The sequence below is a fragment of the Spermophilus citellus genome (genome assembly GCF_964194105.1).
Source record: "Spermophilus citellus genome assembly, chromosome: 6".
Classification (NCBI taxonomy): Eukaryota; Metazoa; Chordata; class Mammalia; order Rodentia; family Sciuridae; genus Spermophilus; species Spermophilus citellus.
Genome location: NC_138187.1, coordinates 144,238,382 through 144,252,133, shown reverse-complemented (window position 1 = coordinate 144,252,133; position 13,752 = coordinate 144,238,382).

The following is a 13,752-nucleotide window of genomic DNA, read 5'->3' as shown; positions in this document are numbered from 1 at the left end:
AAATTCCCATCATTATCTAAATTTATATTCAGTGAAAATTTATCTTCAGAAATGAAGGAGTAATTAAGTCCTTAGAGGAACAACAACAAAAGAGTTTATAAAGTTGCAGCATTTAAAATGAAATAGTAGAAACAAAAAGATGCATACTTTAATTTTTGGCATAAAATTAATTGTCCTGAAACAGACTTATACTTGTTTGGAAACCTGAATCATTCCCGAAATGGCACTACAAATAATGTTTAAATCATTCAATCATGTTGAGACAACTGCTTGTTCATATTCAAAAAATTTTAAAAAGTGATTAAACTTCCACTTCACACAAAACTCTACTATAAATTCCAAGTGGAACAAAGAATAAATCAATAAATGAGATATCTTTTTGACTCTGGTCTAGGGATAGATTTCTTGGACATAATACAAAGAATCCAAAAAAAATTAAAGTTTTGAATATATTTATACAAATTAAATTTTCTGCATAGGAAAAGTTACCATAAATCATTAAGTGTGAGATGCTACTTCAGAGAAACTGTTTGCAAATGATCATTCCCAGCAAAGAAATGTTAACCGGGATATTAAAAATGTCTTAAAAATAATAAAATTATCAAATCATATGGTTCATTTAATATTTATTATATAGACAAAATTAAAATGTGACAACATGAAGCTAAAAGATTCAAAATAAGCATATATAGCTACAAACTGCTAAAACTATCTTCAAAAGCATCTGAGAGAAGAATGGAGGGATATAGTATTGGGCAAGGGTTGCACAATAGACTTCAGCACCATCTCTAACACATGATGTGAAGATTTGGTAAAGTCATTGGTGAAGAGTAAATAAAGCCTGATTACCTGGATCACTATTCACATATTCCAGACAAAATGTTTGTTAAATATAAACACATTTTTAAAGGCAGCCATTATTTTATGATTAAACCAAAATTTATTAAATCCTCAATTTATTCCAGTTGTGTTTTAGGTCATAAGTTTATGCAAGTAAACAAATAGTCACTGCTTGCCCTTTCTGTAGTCTAGAGAGTAAGAAAATGGGTGGTGAGACAAAAGAAACACTGCAAAAATAGCAAATACATACTATTTCAGGTGATTAAAGAAAGTACAAAACTGGCATAAGAAATGTAGAGTATAATGAATATTTCAGACAGTATTCAGAGAAGGCTTTTATGATAAGATGACATTTACATAAGTGAGGAAAGGAGTGAAGGACAGGATTGGGGAAGACAGTTCAGATAAAAAGAATAGCACTGGAAATATTCCTGAAGGGTATCTGTTTTGAATGTTCAAGAAACAGAAAATCAAAAGAAACCTATGTGGCTTGAATGGTTACATGCCACTTTTTAGAAAAATGCTTCCAAAGCATAAAAAAATCAGTATTAATAAGCAAGCATAAGCACATTTTAATAAATATTAGGAACATAAAATCCACAGTTTATTTTAACCATAAGAGCTTTCATTTTATGAAATAATTTTTTCCCTAAAAAAGGAAGAATTTCAAGATGTTTTCACCATATTTATGTGTGATATATAAATTGGCAATAACTTTTAAAAATTTACTTTTAAAATTTAGTGTGTTAAGGGTCCATTGAAAATTTTCTATAAAGATAAAATTAACACATTCTAAAAACACTAATTAAAATTCATTGGAAATCAGTTTTTGTGCATGTATTTAAGTGAAATGGAGTGCTGCTGAATTTTTATTCTATTTTCCATGTAAATGTATTCTAATGCATGCTTGTGCTGCAGAATATGAAGTGTGCTTCAAGCACATGAAGAAGTATCAGGAATGGTATACAGGAGAGACTGATATTGAGATGTAAACAAACATTGTACTCTTTTGATCTCCAAGGGATCTGGAGAGCTGCAAATCCTGAAGCAAGTAAGAACTATAAGCACTAAGAAACAAAGTTGGAACAAAATAAAATGGAAGATTGAAATTCTAAAGGAAAACAACAATAAGATAACATCAACATATGTCACTGATAAAGCCAAATTAGTGTGATGCTAATACAGATATTACTAACCACAATACCTCATCTCTATAAAAAATTTCTTAACAATAAATAAAATGTTTCGTCTATTCATCCAAAGAGAAAATAGCAAGAAAGAAATAAATATGCAGTGTGCTCGTTCTCTCTCTCTCTCTCTTTCTCTCTCTCTCTCTCTCTCTCTCTCTCTATATATATATATATATATACACATACATATATATATACACTATATATATATATATATATATATATATATATATATATAGTATATATATATTTTTTTCAAACTTTGTTCCTATCATCTGTAATCTATTTCATTTTACTGATGAACTGTGGAACAGGGACCTGGCATTAGTCTTGTGTTAAATTTTTGAATGGTTTTTAATTAGAAGCATTTTAATTGCAAAGCATTGTATTCCTGTGGCTGCCATGAAACATAATCACAGATTTTTAACAAACCAACGCAAACAGAACTGTATGGTCTGAAGGTTTTGGAGGCCTGATGTCTGAAATCATCACTGGGCCACATCCAGTGTGTGCAGGCCCACCATCCCTCTGAGGTCTCTATTAGAATACATTCCTTGCCTCTTCCAGCTTCTGTTGGCTTCCAGTACTCCTTGGCTTTGGGCTGTATCAATGCACCCCTTCTCTGTTTTCAAATGACCTTTTCCTCATCTTTCTGTTTAATCCCACTCTGCCTTGAGATTATGTTTAATCCCATCTGGGTAAACTAGGATAATCTCTTAATCTCCAGAGTCTTACCTTAATCATATCTGAAAATATCTTATGTCTTTATTAGGTAATATTAATACATTCCCATAGTTAGGACATGCTATCTCTGAAGGATTGTTCTTCTGCTTATCATAGCACTTAAGAAGAAACTATATATACACTGGTAATACAGAAACAAAATGGCTAAAAACTATGTCACATTTCATCAGACTGTCCATAAATATGGCAGACCCTAAAGCAAACACAATGATAACTCTTATTTGGAACAAGTGAGAAATAAGTACAAACCATAGTGATATTTGGGAATATTTCTGTTGGAATCAATAATTGAGAGCAGAGCAGTAGCATCTGAGAGTCATTCTCCTGGGATACTTCTAGTAAGAACAATCATCACCCTTAGGAAGAAAATAATAAAGAGCTGACAAAGCGAGTCACACCCAAACCTCCTACCCACTTCAAGTAGTGTTCCTTTTCATTTTTCCAGGGTCCCATAATAAGCTCAACAACAATCATATGATCATATCTGAATTTTCAAGTTAGGTTAAAAAAAACAGAAATATTTTAAGAGAAGTGTTCTTATATTCAATGGCTTCATTAAACAGAAGATTATATAAAGAACAAGTCCCATAGAACTGGGATGTAAGATCACAGATCTGATATTTGGCCAGACTTTTATTTCAAATATGAGCAAATTATTCTAGCATAAACAAACAGAATAGCTAAGGAAATAAAGAAAAGTCAGTTATGAACCTCATCTCTGCAAGCTAACATCTTTCTACTTTGACTAATTTTAAAATGAAACATTCCAGAAACACGTGAGAATCAAGGATAGAAAAAGATTGACAAAACTAATTTAATTTATATCTAGGAACTCTCCAAGGATATTTAGAAGAGTTTTGGTTATGTACGAACCTGTGGGAGTACTATCTAAAAGCAGTCATTTTTCCTGAACCCCACCAAAACATTCATCTCATCAGTGTTCACCACCAGTCTTCTCTTGTCTTCTAGCCTCTGATCTCCTTCTTGAAAGAAGTGGTAGAATGCAATTGGCACATGCACTCAGTGCAATTTTTGCCCCCACCCCAACCCCCAAAAGAACTCACACACACACACACACACAAAAAAAAAAAAACAACAACAGATACAGTAAGCTATATGTAGACATATGAAAAAAAATTCATTACCAAGGGACAGGGTCACGTGATGATGGAGGCAGGAAAGTCCATACTCTGCCAGGCTGTATGTCCAGGAAGGTGCGGGTACAGTTGTAGTCCAAACACAAAGAAGTCAGAAGTAAGAGAAGTCAGAGTGGAGAGAGTGGAAGTCCTGCTCTGATCCCTAAGGAGTGAGCGCCAGGAAATAGAGGTCCCACTTCTGCCTTTGTTTTCTCTTCAGGCCTTTGACAGACTGGGCAATTTATATCATTGACTTACATAATTAAAAAGCAAATTTTCACTGAAAAATAAATTTTGACAACGTTTTAAAAATTTTATTCACGAATATCGATTTGTAATAAAATGATTATGATGGTTGTCCATGGGTATAGGGGATACTAAGTGCTTTATATTTTTAATGTTCATTTTCTAAATTATGTAGTGCTTCTCTGATTTAAAAATGCATTAGTATGGCTATTTGTTTTTCTTCTCTAATTTTACCTAAATATTTATTTTTTAGAAGTAAGGAAGATAATAGAAGGACCTTGGAAGTATCAATATCTGACAGTGTAAAAACTCAGTAGATACTGATTTCAATGATGATAGTGAAGAAGATAATCTTTGCATAAATGTTGTAAAAAGTTTAAAACTAATCAAAGAATATTTCTTATTTGGCTCTCCTAATAACATGGGTGAGTGCTATCTGAAAAATCATGTTTTATTACTGAAAAGCCTAATTTTACTGTCCCCGTAGAAAGCCTATTTATCTTGGACAAAGAGTTAACCAAAACTAAATCATGTAGACATCACTCAGGTTCTTGGGAAGTAAAATGTAGCAGGCTCCTATGATGTAATACAGCATAACTTTCCTCAACTTTTATATTACTACAAAAGATGTATATCTCCTTTTAGTAAAAATAAAATCTCATCTTTTATCTTTTTTTTTTCTTTGATACTAAAGATAGAATCTGGGGACTCATGCTCACTGAGCTAGAGTCCCAGCCCTATTTATTTATTTATTTATTTATTTATTTATAAATTTTTTTTCAGCTTTTTTTTTTTTATTTTTATTTTATTGTTGGTTGTTCAAAACATTACATAGTTCTTAATATACCATATTTCACAGATTGATTCAAGTGGGTTATGAACTCCCATTTTTACCCCGTATACAGATTGCTGTGTCACATCAGTTACATTTCCATTGATTTACAAATTGCCTTTCTAGTGACTGATGTATTCTGCTGTCTATCCCATTCTCCACTGTCCCCTCACCCCTCCCCTCCCCTCCCCTCCCCTTCTCTCTCTCCATCCCCTCTACTATAAATCGTTTCTTCCACTTATATAATTTTCCTCCTACTCCTCCTTTCCTCTTATATGTAATTGTGTATAACCCTGAGGCTCACCTTCCAATTCCATGCAATTTCCCTTAACTCTCACTTTCCCTCCCTCCTATCATCCCTGTTTAATGTTATTCTTCTTCTCCAGCTCTTCGTCTCTACCCTGTCCTTGGTTACTCCCCTTATATCAAAGAAGACATTTGACATTTGTTTTTTAAGGATTGGCTAGCTTCACTTAGCATAATCTGCTCTAATGCCATCCATTTCCCTCCAAATTCTATGATTTTGTCATTTCTTATTGCAGAGTAATACTCCATTGTGTATAAATGCCACATTTTTTAATCCATTCATCTATTGAAGGGCTTCTAGGTTGGTTCCACAATCTTGCTATCGTGAATTGTGCTGCTATGAACATTGATATAGCAGTGTCCCTCTAGCATGCTCTTGTTAGGTCTTTAGGGAATAGACCGAGTAGGGGAATAGCTGGGTCAAATGGTGGTTCCATTCCCAGCTTTCCAAGAAATCTCCATACTGCTTTCCAAATTGGCTGCACCATTTTGCAGTCCCACAAACAATGAACAAGTGTACCCATTTCCCCGCATCCTCGCCAGCACTTGTTGTTGTTGGACTTCTTAATGGCTGCCAATCTTACTGGAGTGAGATGGTATCTTAGGGTGGTTTTGATTTGCATTTCTCTGACTGCTAGCGATGGTGAGCATTTTTTCATGTACTTGTTGATTGATTGTATGTCCTCCTCTGAGAAGTGTCTGTTCAGGTCCTTGGCCCATTTGTTGATTGGGTTATTTGTTATCTTATTATCTAATTTTTTGAGTTCTTTGTATACTCTGGATATTAGGGCTCTATCTGAAGTGTGTGGGGTAAAGATTTGTTCCCAGGATGTAGGCTCCCTGTTTATCTCTCTTATTGTTTCTTTTGTTGAGAGAAAACTTTTTAGTTTGAGTAAGTCCCATTTGTTGATTCTGGTTGTTAACTCTTGCGCTATGGGTGTCCTATTGAGGAATTTGGGGCCTGACCCCACAGTATGTAGATCATAGCCGACTTTTTCTTCTATCAGACGCCGTGTCTCTGATTTAATATCAAGCTCCTTGATCCATTTTGAGTTAACTTTTGTGCATGGCGAGAGAAAGGGATTCAGTTTCATTTTGATGCAAATGGATTTCCAGTTTTCCCAGCACCATTTGTTGAAGATGCTATCCTTCCTCCATTGCATGCTTTTAGCCCCTTTATCAAATATAAGATAGTTGTAGTTTTGCGGATTGGTTACTGTGTCTTCTATTCTGTACCATTGGTCCACTCGCCTGTTTTGGTATCAGTACCATGCTGTTTTTGTTACTATTGCTCTGTAGTATAGTTTGAAGTCTGGTATCGCTATACCGCCTGATTCACACTTCCTGCTTAGCATTGTTTTTGCTATTCTGGGTCTTTTATTATTCCATATGAATTTCCTGATTGTTTTATCTATTTCTACAAGAAATGCTGTTGGGATTTTGATTGGGATACCATTGAACTTATAGAGAACTTTTGGTAATATCGCCATTTTGATGATGTTAGTTCTGCCTATCCATGAGCAGGGTATATTTTTCCATCTTCTGAGGTCTTCTTCTATTTCTCTTTTTAGGGTTATGTAGTTTTCATTGTATAGGTCTTTCACCTCTTTTGTTAGGTTGATTCCCAGGTATTTTATTTTTTGGGGGGATATTGTGAATGGAGTAGTTGTCCTCATTTCCGTTTCAGAGGATTTGTCGCTGATATACAGGAATGCATTTGATTTATGCGTGTTGATTTTATATCCCGCCACTTTGCTGAATTCATTTATTAACTCTAATAGTTTCTTTGTAGACCCTTTTGGGTCTGTTAGGTATAGAATCATATCGTCTGCAAATAGTGATAATTTAAGTTCTTCTTTTCCTATTTTTATGCCTTTAATTTCTTTCGTCTGTCGAATTGCTCTGGCCAGTGTTTCGAGGACTATGTTGAACAGAAGTGGTGAGAGAGGGCATCCCTGTCTTGTACCAGATCTTAGAGGGAGTGCCTTCAATTTTTCTCCATTCAGAATGATGCTGGCCTGTGGCTTATCATAGATTCCTTTAACAATGTTGAGGTATGATCCTGTTATCCCTAATTTTTCTAGAGTTTTGAACATAAAGGGATGCTGTACTTTGTCGAATGCCTTTTCTGCATCTATCGAGATGATCATATGGTTCTTATTTTTAAGTCTATTGATGTGGTGAATAACATTTATTGATTTCCGTATATTGAACCAGCCTTGCATCCCAGGGATGAATCCTACTTGATCATGGTGTATAATTTTTTTGATATGTTTTTGAATCCGATTCGCCAGAATTTTATTGAGGATTTTTGCATCTAGGTTCATTAGAGATATTGGTCTGTAGTTTTCTTTCTTTGAAGTGTCTTTGTCTGGTTTAGGAATCAGGGTGATGTTGGCCTCGTAGAATGTATTTGGAAGTTCTCCGTCTTTTTCTATTTCCTGAAATAACTTGAAAAGTATTGGTGTTAGTTCCTCTTTAAAGGTTTTGTAAAATTCTGCTGTATACCCATCCGGTCCTGGGCTTTTCTTAGTTGGTAGTCTTTTGATGGTTTCTTCTATTTCCTCTATTGTTATTGGTCTGTTTAGGTTGTCTATATCCTCCTGACTCAATCTGGGCAGATCATATGACTTAAGAAATTTATCGATGCCTTCACTATCTTCTATTTTATTGGAGTATAAGGATTCAAAGTAATTTCTGATTATCTTCTGTATTTCTGAAGTGTCTGTTGTGATATTGCCTTTTTCATCCCGTATGCTAGTAATTTGGGTTCTCTCTCTTCTTCTCTTCGTTAGCATGGCTAAGGGTCTGTCAATTTTATTTATTTTTTCAAAGAACCAACTTTTGGTTTTGTCAATTTTTTCAATTGTTTCTTTTGTTTCAATTTCATTAATTTCAGCTCTGATTTTAATTATTTCTTGCCTTCTACTTCTTTTGCTGTTATTTTGCTCTTCTTTTTCTAGGATTTTGAGATGATATATGAGATCGTTTATTTGTTGGTTTTTTCTTTTTTTAAGGAATGCGCTCCAAGCAATGAATTTTCCTCTTAAAACTGCTTTCAATGTGTCCCATAGATTCCGATATGTTGTGTCAGTGTTTTCATTTATCTCTAAGAATTTTTTAATTTCCTCCTTGATGTCTTCTATGACCCATTGATCATTCAGTAACCTATTGTTCATTCTCCACGTGATGCATGATTTTTCCTTCCTTCTTTTATCGTTGATTTTCAGTTTCATTCCATTATGATCAGATAAGATGCATGGTATTATTTCTACTCCTTTATATTGTCTAAGAGTTGCCCTGTGACATAATATATGATCTATTTTTGTGAAGGATCCATGTGCTGCTGAGAAAAATGTGTAACTACATGATGTTGGGTGGTATATTCTATATATGTCAATTAAGTCTAGGTTGTTAATTGTGTTGTTGAGTTCTATAGTTTCCTTATTTAACTTTTGTTTGGAAGATCTGTCCAGTGGTGAGAGAGGTGTGTTGAAGTCTCCCATGATTATTGTATGGTGGTCTATTAGACTCTTGTACTTGAGAAGAGTTTGCTTGATGAACGAAGCTGCACCATTGTTTGGGGCATATATATTTATGATTGTTATGTCTTGTTGGTGTATGGTTCCCTTGAGCAGTATGCAGTGTCCCTCTTTATCCTTTTTGATTAACTTTGGCTTGAAATCTATTTTGTTTGATATGAGTATGGACACTCCTGCTTCTTTCCGCAGTCCATATGAGTGGAATGATTTTTCCCATCCTTTCACCTTCAGTCTATGTATATCTTTTCCTATCAAATGCGTCTCCTGTAGGCAACATATTGTTGGATCTTGTTTTGTGATCCATTCGACTAGCCTGTGTCTCTTAATTGGTGAGTTTAAGCCATTAACATTTAGGGTTATTATTGAGATTTGGTTTGTTCCTCCAGTCATATTTGTTTATTTATGTTACTAAACCTGATTAGTTTTCCTCTTTGGTTACTTTCCCCCCTTTACTGTCCTACCTCCCACTGATGGTTTTCAATGTTATTTTCAGTTTCCTCTTCCTGTAATGTTTTGCCAAGGATTTTTTGAAGAGATGGTTTTCTAGCTGCGAATTCTTTTAACTTTTGTTTATCGTGAAAGGTTTTAATTTCATCTTCCATCCTGAAGCATAATTTCGCCGGATACACGATTCTTGGTTGGAGCCCATTTTCTTTCAGTGTTTGAAAAATGTTATTCCAGGATCTTCTAGCTTTCAGAGTCTGTGTTGAGAGATCAGCTGTTATCCTGATTGGTTTGCCCCTAAATGTAATCTGCTTTCTTTCTCTTGTAGCTTTTAAAATTCTCTCCTTATTCTGTATGTTGGGCATCTTCATTATAATGTGTCTAGGTGTGGATCTCTTATGATTTTGCACTTTTGGCGTCCTGTAGGCTTCTAGGATATGGGATTCTTTTTCATTCTTCAAGTCTGGGAAGTTTTCTCGTATTATTTCATTGAATAGATTGTTCATTCCTCTGGTTTGGAGCTCTGTGCCCTCCTGTATCCCAATGACTCTTAAGTTTGGTCTTTTAATGTTATCCCATATCTCTTGGATGTTCTGCTCATGGTTTCTTAGCAGTCTTGCTGAACTGTCTATGTTCTTCTCAAGTTGAAATACTTTGTCTTCATTGTCTGATGTTCTATCTTCTAAGTGATCTATTCTGCTGGTAGTATTGTCAATTGAGGTTTTAAGTTGGTTTATTGCTTCCTGCATTTCTAGGATTTCTATTTGTTTCTTTTTTATTACTTCTAACTCCCTGTGAAATTGATCTTTTACTTCCTGGATTTGTTTCTGTAGTTCCTTGTCAATGTGATCTTTCATTGTCTGATTTTGCTGTCTCATGTCTTCCTTGAGACTCCAGATCATCTGAAGCATGTATATCCTGAACTCTTTATCTGACATTCCATCTGTTGCAGCTATTACCTCTTCTAGAGTTGAGTTGACCTGCATTGCTTGTGGTCCTTTCTTTCCTTGCCTTTTCATGTTGCTTGCGTTTCTTTCTGCTTCGTGAAACTGTTGTGTTTTTGAAATTTTTCCCCCTGTTTATTTATGTTGCTCTTGTATATTTGGGATATCTCTCTTGTAGGGCCGGTAGTGGCTGTGATCCTCCTCTAATCAGGGTGATCTATCCACTACGCTGGTTGGTCGTAGGTCTGCCCGCCCTGCGGGCACGGGTGGCTGCTCTACTCTGCCCCCACTCCAATTGCGGTGACGTTCCTACCACGTCCTCGGATCGTTGGTCCTGATCCGGTCGTGGGCAGCAGCTCTTCTCCACCCCTACTCCAATTGATGTGACGTGTCTACCACGCTGGTCGGCCTCCAAGCCTGTTCCGCCGGTGGGTCTCAGATCTGCCCACCCTGCGGGCCTGGGCGGCAGTTCTGCTCAACCCCCACTCCCAGTGGGGGTACCCAACTGCCTCTCCAATGGGTCTCTGGGCTCCTTCCGGACGCTGGCGGCGGCTCTGTTCAACCCCCACTCCAACCAGTGTGACGTGACTGCCTCGATGCTACTCGTCCACTACACTGGCCAGCTGCCGAACCTGTCCTGCCAGTGGGACGCAGGACTGCCTACCTTGCAGGGTCAGACGGCAGCTCTTCACGGCCTCCACTCCAAGTGGGTTGACTTGGCTACCCTGCCGTCGGGTCTCTGGTCCTGTTCCAGGCGTGGGCGGCTACTCTCCTCAGCCCCAGCTGCAGTTGGGGTGTCGCGATACCACACCGGCGGGACCCTTAGCCTGCTCTGGGCACAGGAGGCAGCTCCACTCTGCCCTCCAGGCCCCCGCAGCACCCAGCAGGGCCCGGACCAAGAAGCAGTCCCTGTAGGATCCCCAACCCTGAGCCAGAGCCGCTTCGGGAGCCAGGAGCCGGCCTCTCCGATCCCCGCCACTTTCTGCTAGGAGCAGGCTCCTCAGAGCAACCGCCGTGGGTTCCCCAATTCCAGGCCAAACCCGCCCCGGGAGCCCAAGCCTGGCCGCACCAGACTCTCCCTGCTCGGTGCCCAAGCCTGGCCGCACCAAACTCTCCCTGCTCGGTGCACGCTCCCCTGGGAGCAGAGTCTAAGACGCACTTCCCGCGGGCTCCCCAGCTCCGGGTCAAAACTGTTCCAGGAGACAGAGTCCCGCTGCCCCTCGTCGCAAGTTTCACTTGTGGCTGGCCTCAGCTCGCGGTCTCTGCAGGCTCCGCGGCCCTGGGCTCAAGCAGCCAGAACCCAGCCTCTCCGATCCCTGCCACACTCTGCTCGGAGCAGGCTCCACAAAGGTACCCTAGCCTCAGGCTCAGGCAGCCCCGGGAGCCCGAGCCTGGCAGCTCCAACCTCTCCCGACATGGGCAGGGTCAAAGACACAGTCGCCGCGGGTTTCCTAGCCCCGGGCCAAGAAGGATCTCCCGCCCTGGGCCAAAGCAACCCGGGGAACTAGAATCTGGCCGCTCAAAGCCCGGCGCCCGCCTTGCCTTGCCAGGGGTGAGGCCTGAAGAGTATTCTCCTCAGAGTTTCCAATCCCGAGCCTGAGCGATCTGTCTGCGCGACGCAGGCAAATACCAGCCTGGAATCACCTGTTCCGTAGTTGAATGAGCCGAGATCAGTAGAAAACAGGGATGATTGCATCAGCTCTCCATGATGGCGGCTGCAGTCCTCCTCCGTGTTCCGACCGGTGTCGGGAATCGAACTGGACCGATTCTCTCCTGTATTTCAAAGCTGGAATTCAGCACTCAGCGCGGCCAGTGTGCCACTGGCAGGAGCCTGCAGAATCCGCTTCGCTGTAATCCCTCTCTGGTACCTCACGGCTAATTAACTCGGGCGCGTCCCAGACTCCATCCACGGGGCGGTCCGCCGACCAAGTACTGCTTCCCTCCGTGCGGAGAAATCGCCCGGGACCAAGCCCCTGCAGCCGAATCCCGCGCGCTGGAATTCTGACCTCTAGATTCTGGAGCACCTCAATTTCACTGGGGATTCCCACCAAGGTAGCCTTCAGCCATTTCACCTCGTGTTTCTCCCGCACAGTGGCGCAGCGTACTGGTGTGCTGCACTCCCTTGGCCGCCATCTTCCGTCCTTCTATTTATAAATTTTGAGATTGGATCCTTACTAGGCTGACCTCAAACTTGTGATTCTTCTGTCTCAGCTTCCCAAGTAGGTGTTGATACACATGTGTATCAACATATTCAGACACCTTACCATGATGGATTAAAAGTATTTATAGTAATAAAAATAAGTCTATTGCATACCCAAATAAGGAACAGATTCTTAAGACATCACCCATAAGAGTTTTAACACCTTGAAAATTTTGCATAAATCTTCAAATTTTACAGAAAATAAATGGTCTGGAAGATAATTAACTACGCCCAAGTAAATCCAAGTAGAGATTAAATCTCTAGCTCTGTCTGATTCAAAAATGCATACATTTAGTGACTTAATATGCTCAATTATACTGCTCAATTATAAAAGTGAAAATATACAACAGAGCTTCCAGTGGTTAGTCCTGTTTGTCAAAATGACTAGAGTGAAAGAAGTCTAGAAAAGTCTTGGAACATATTTCTGGGTAAGTTTTGAGGGTATTCACAGAGAAGATTGGCACATAGGCCAGCAAATTAAGTGGGGGAACCTGGTTCAGAATGTAGGCCACAGTAGTCAGGGGACTGAGGGCCTGAACTGAACAAAAAGCATTAGAATTGGTGTGTGGGGGGACTTGTGCAGTACACCCTCAATGCATTATAGAGGTGAGTTTTTTTGCTACTGCCATCAGCTGTGGACATCGGACTCCATATTCTTCAGCCTTTGAACACGGTCTTGCACCAATGACTTTTCAAGTGATTTACAGGTCTTTGACCTTGGAGTGTGTATTACTCAGGGTTCTCTAGGGAAACAGAATCAACAGGAAGTATAATTATAAAAAGAGACAATTAGGTTAGCTTATGTGACCAGAAACTGTATGGTCTAAATGGCTGTCTGCAGGCTGGAGAGCTGGAAGAATCAGTAGCTGCACAGTTCAAGAGCCTGGAGCCGCAGAACAAGAGGGATCAATGATGCTACTCTGGTTTAGATCAAAGGCTTCTGGAGAATCACTGGCAGAGTCAGCTTTGGAAGAGTAAAGAAGCAAGAATCCAATATCCTGAGACCATTGTAGCAGCAATCAAGAACACATTCAAGAAAAATCCATCTTTCATCTGCTGCTGCTTCCTTTTTCTTCCAACTTTTATTCCATCCAAGCCATCATCCTTTTGAACAGTGCTTCCCACCCTTAGGGAGGGTCTCCATTTCAGTCATTTTTCCCACATGCCAATCATTCCTAGATACACACACACTGATGGCACCATAAGCCTCTTAATCATGGGCTTCTCTTAATCCAATCAAGTTGACAATTCAAATTGATTATTACAGACTGGATCTTTGGTCCCTCTCATTCTAAGGTTTTTAACTTGTTTGACTCAACAGCATTGTT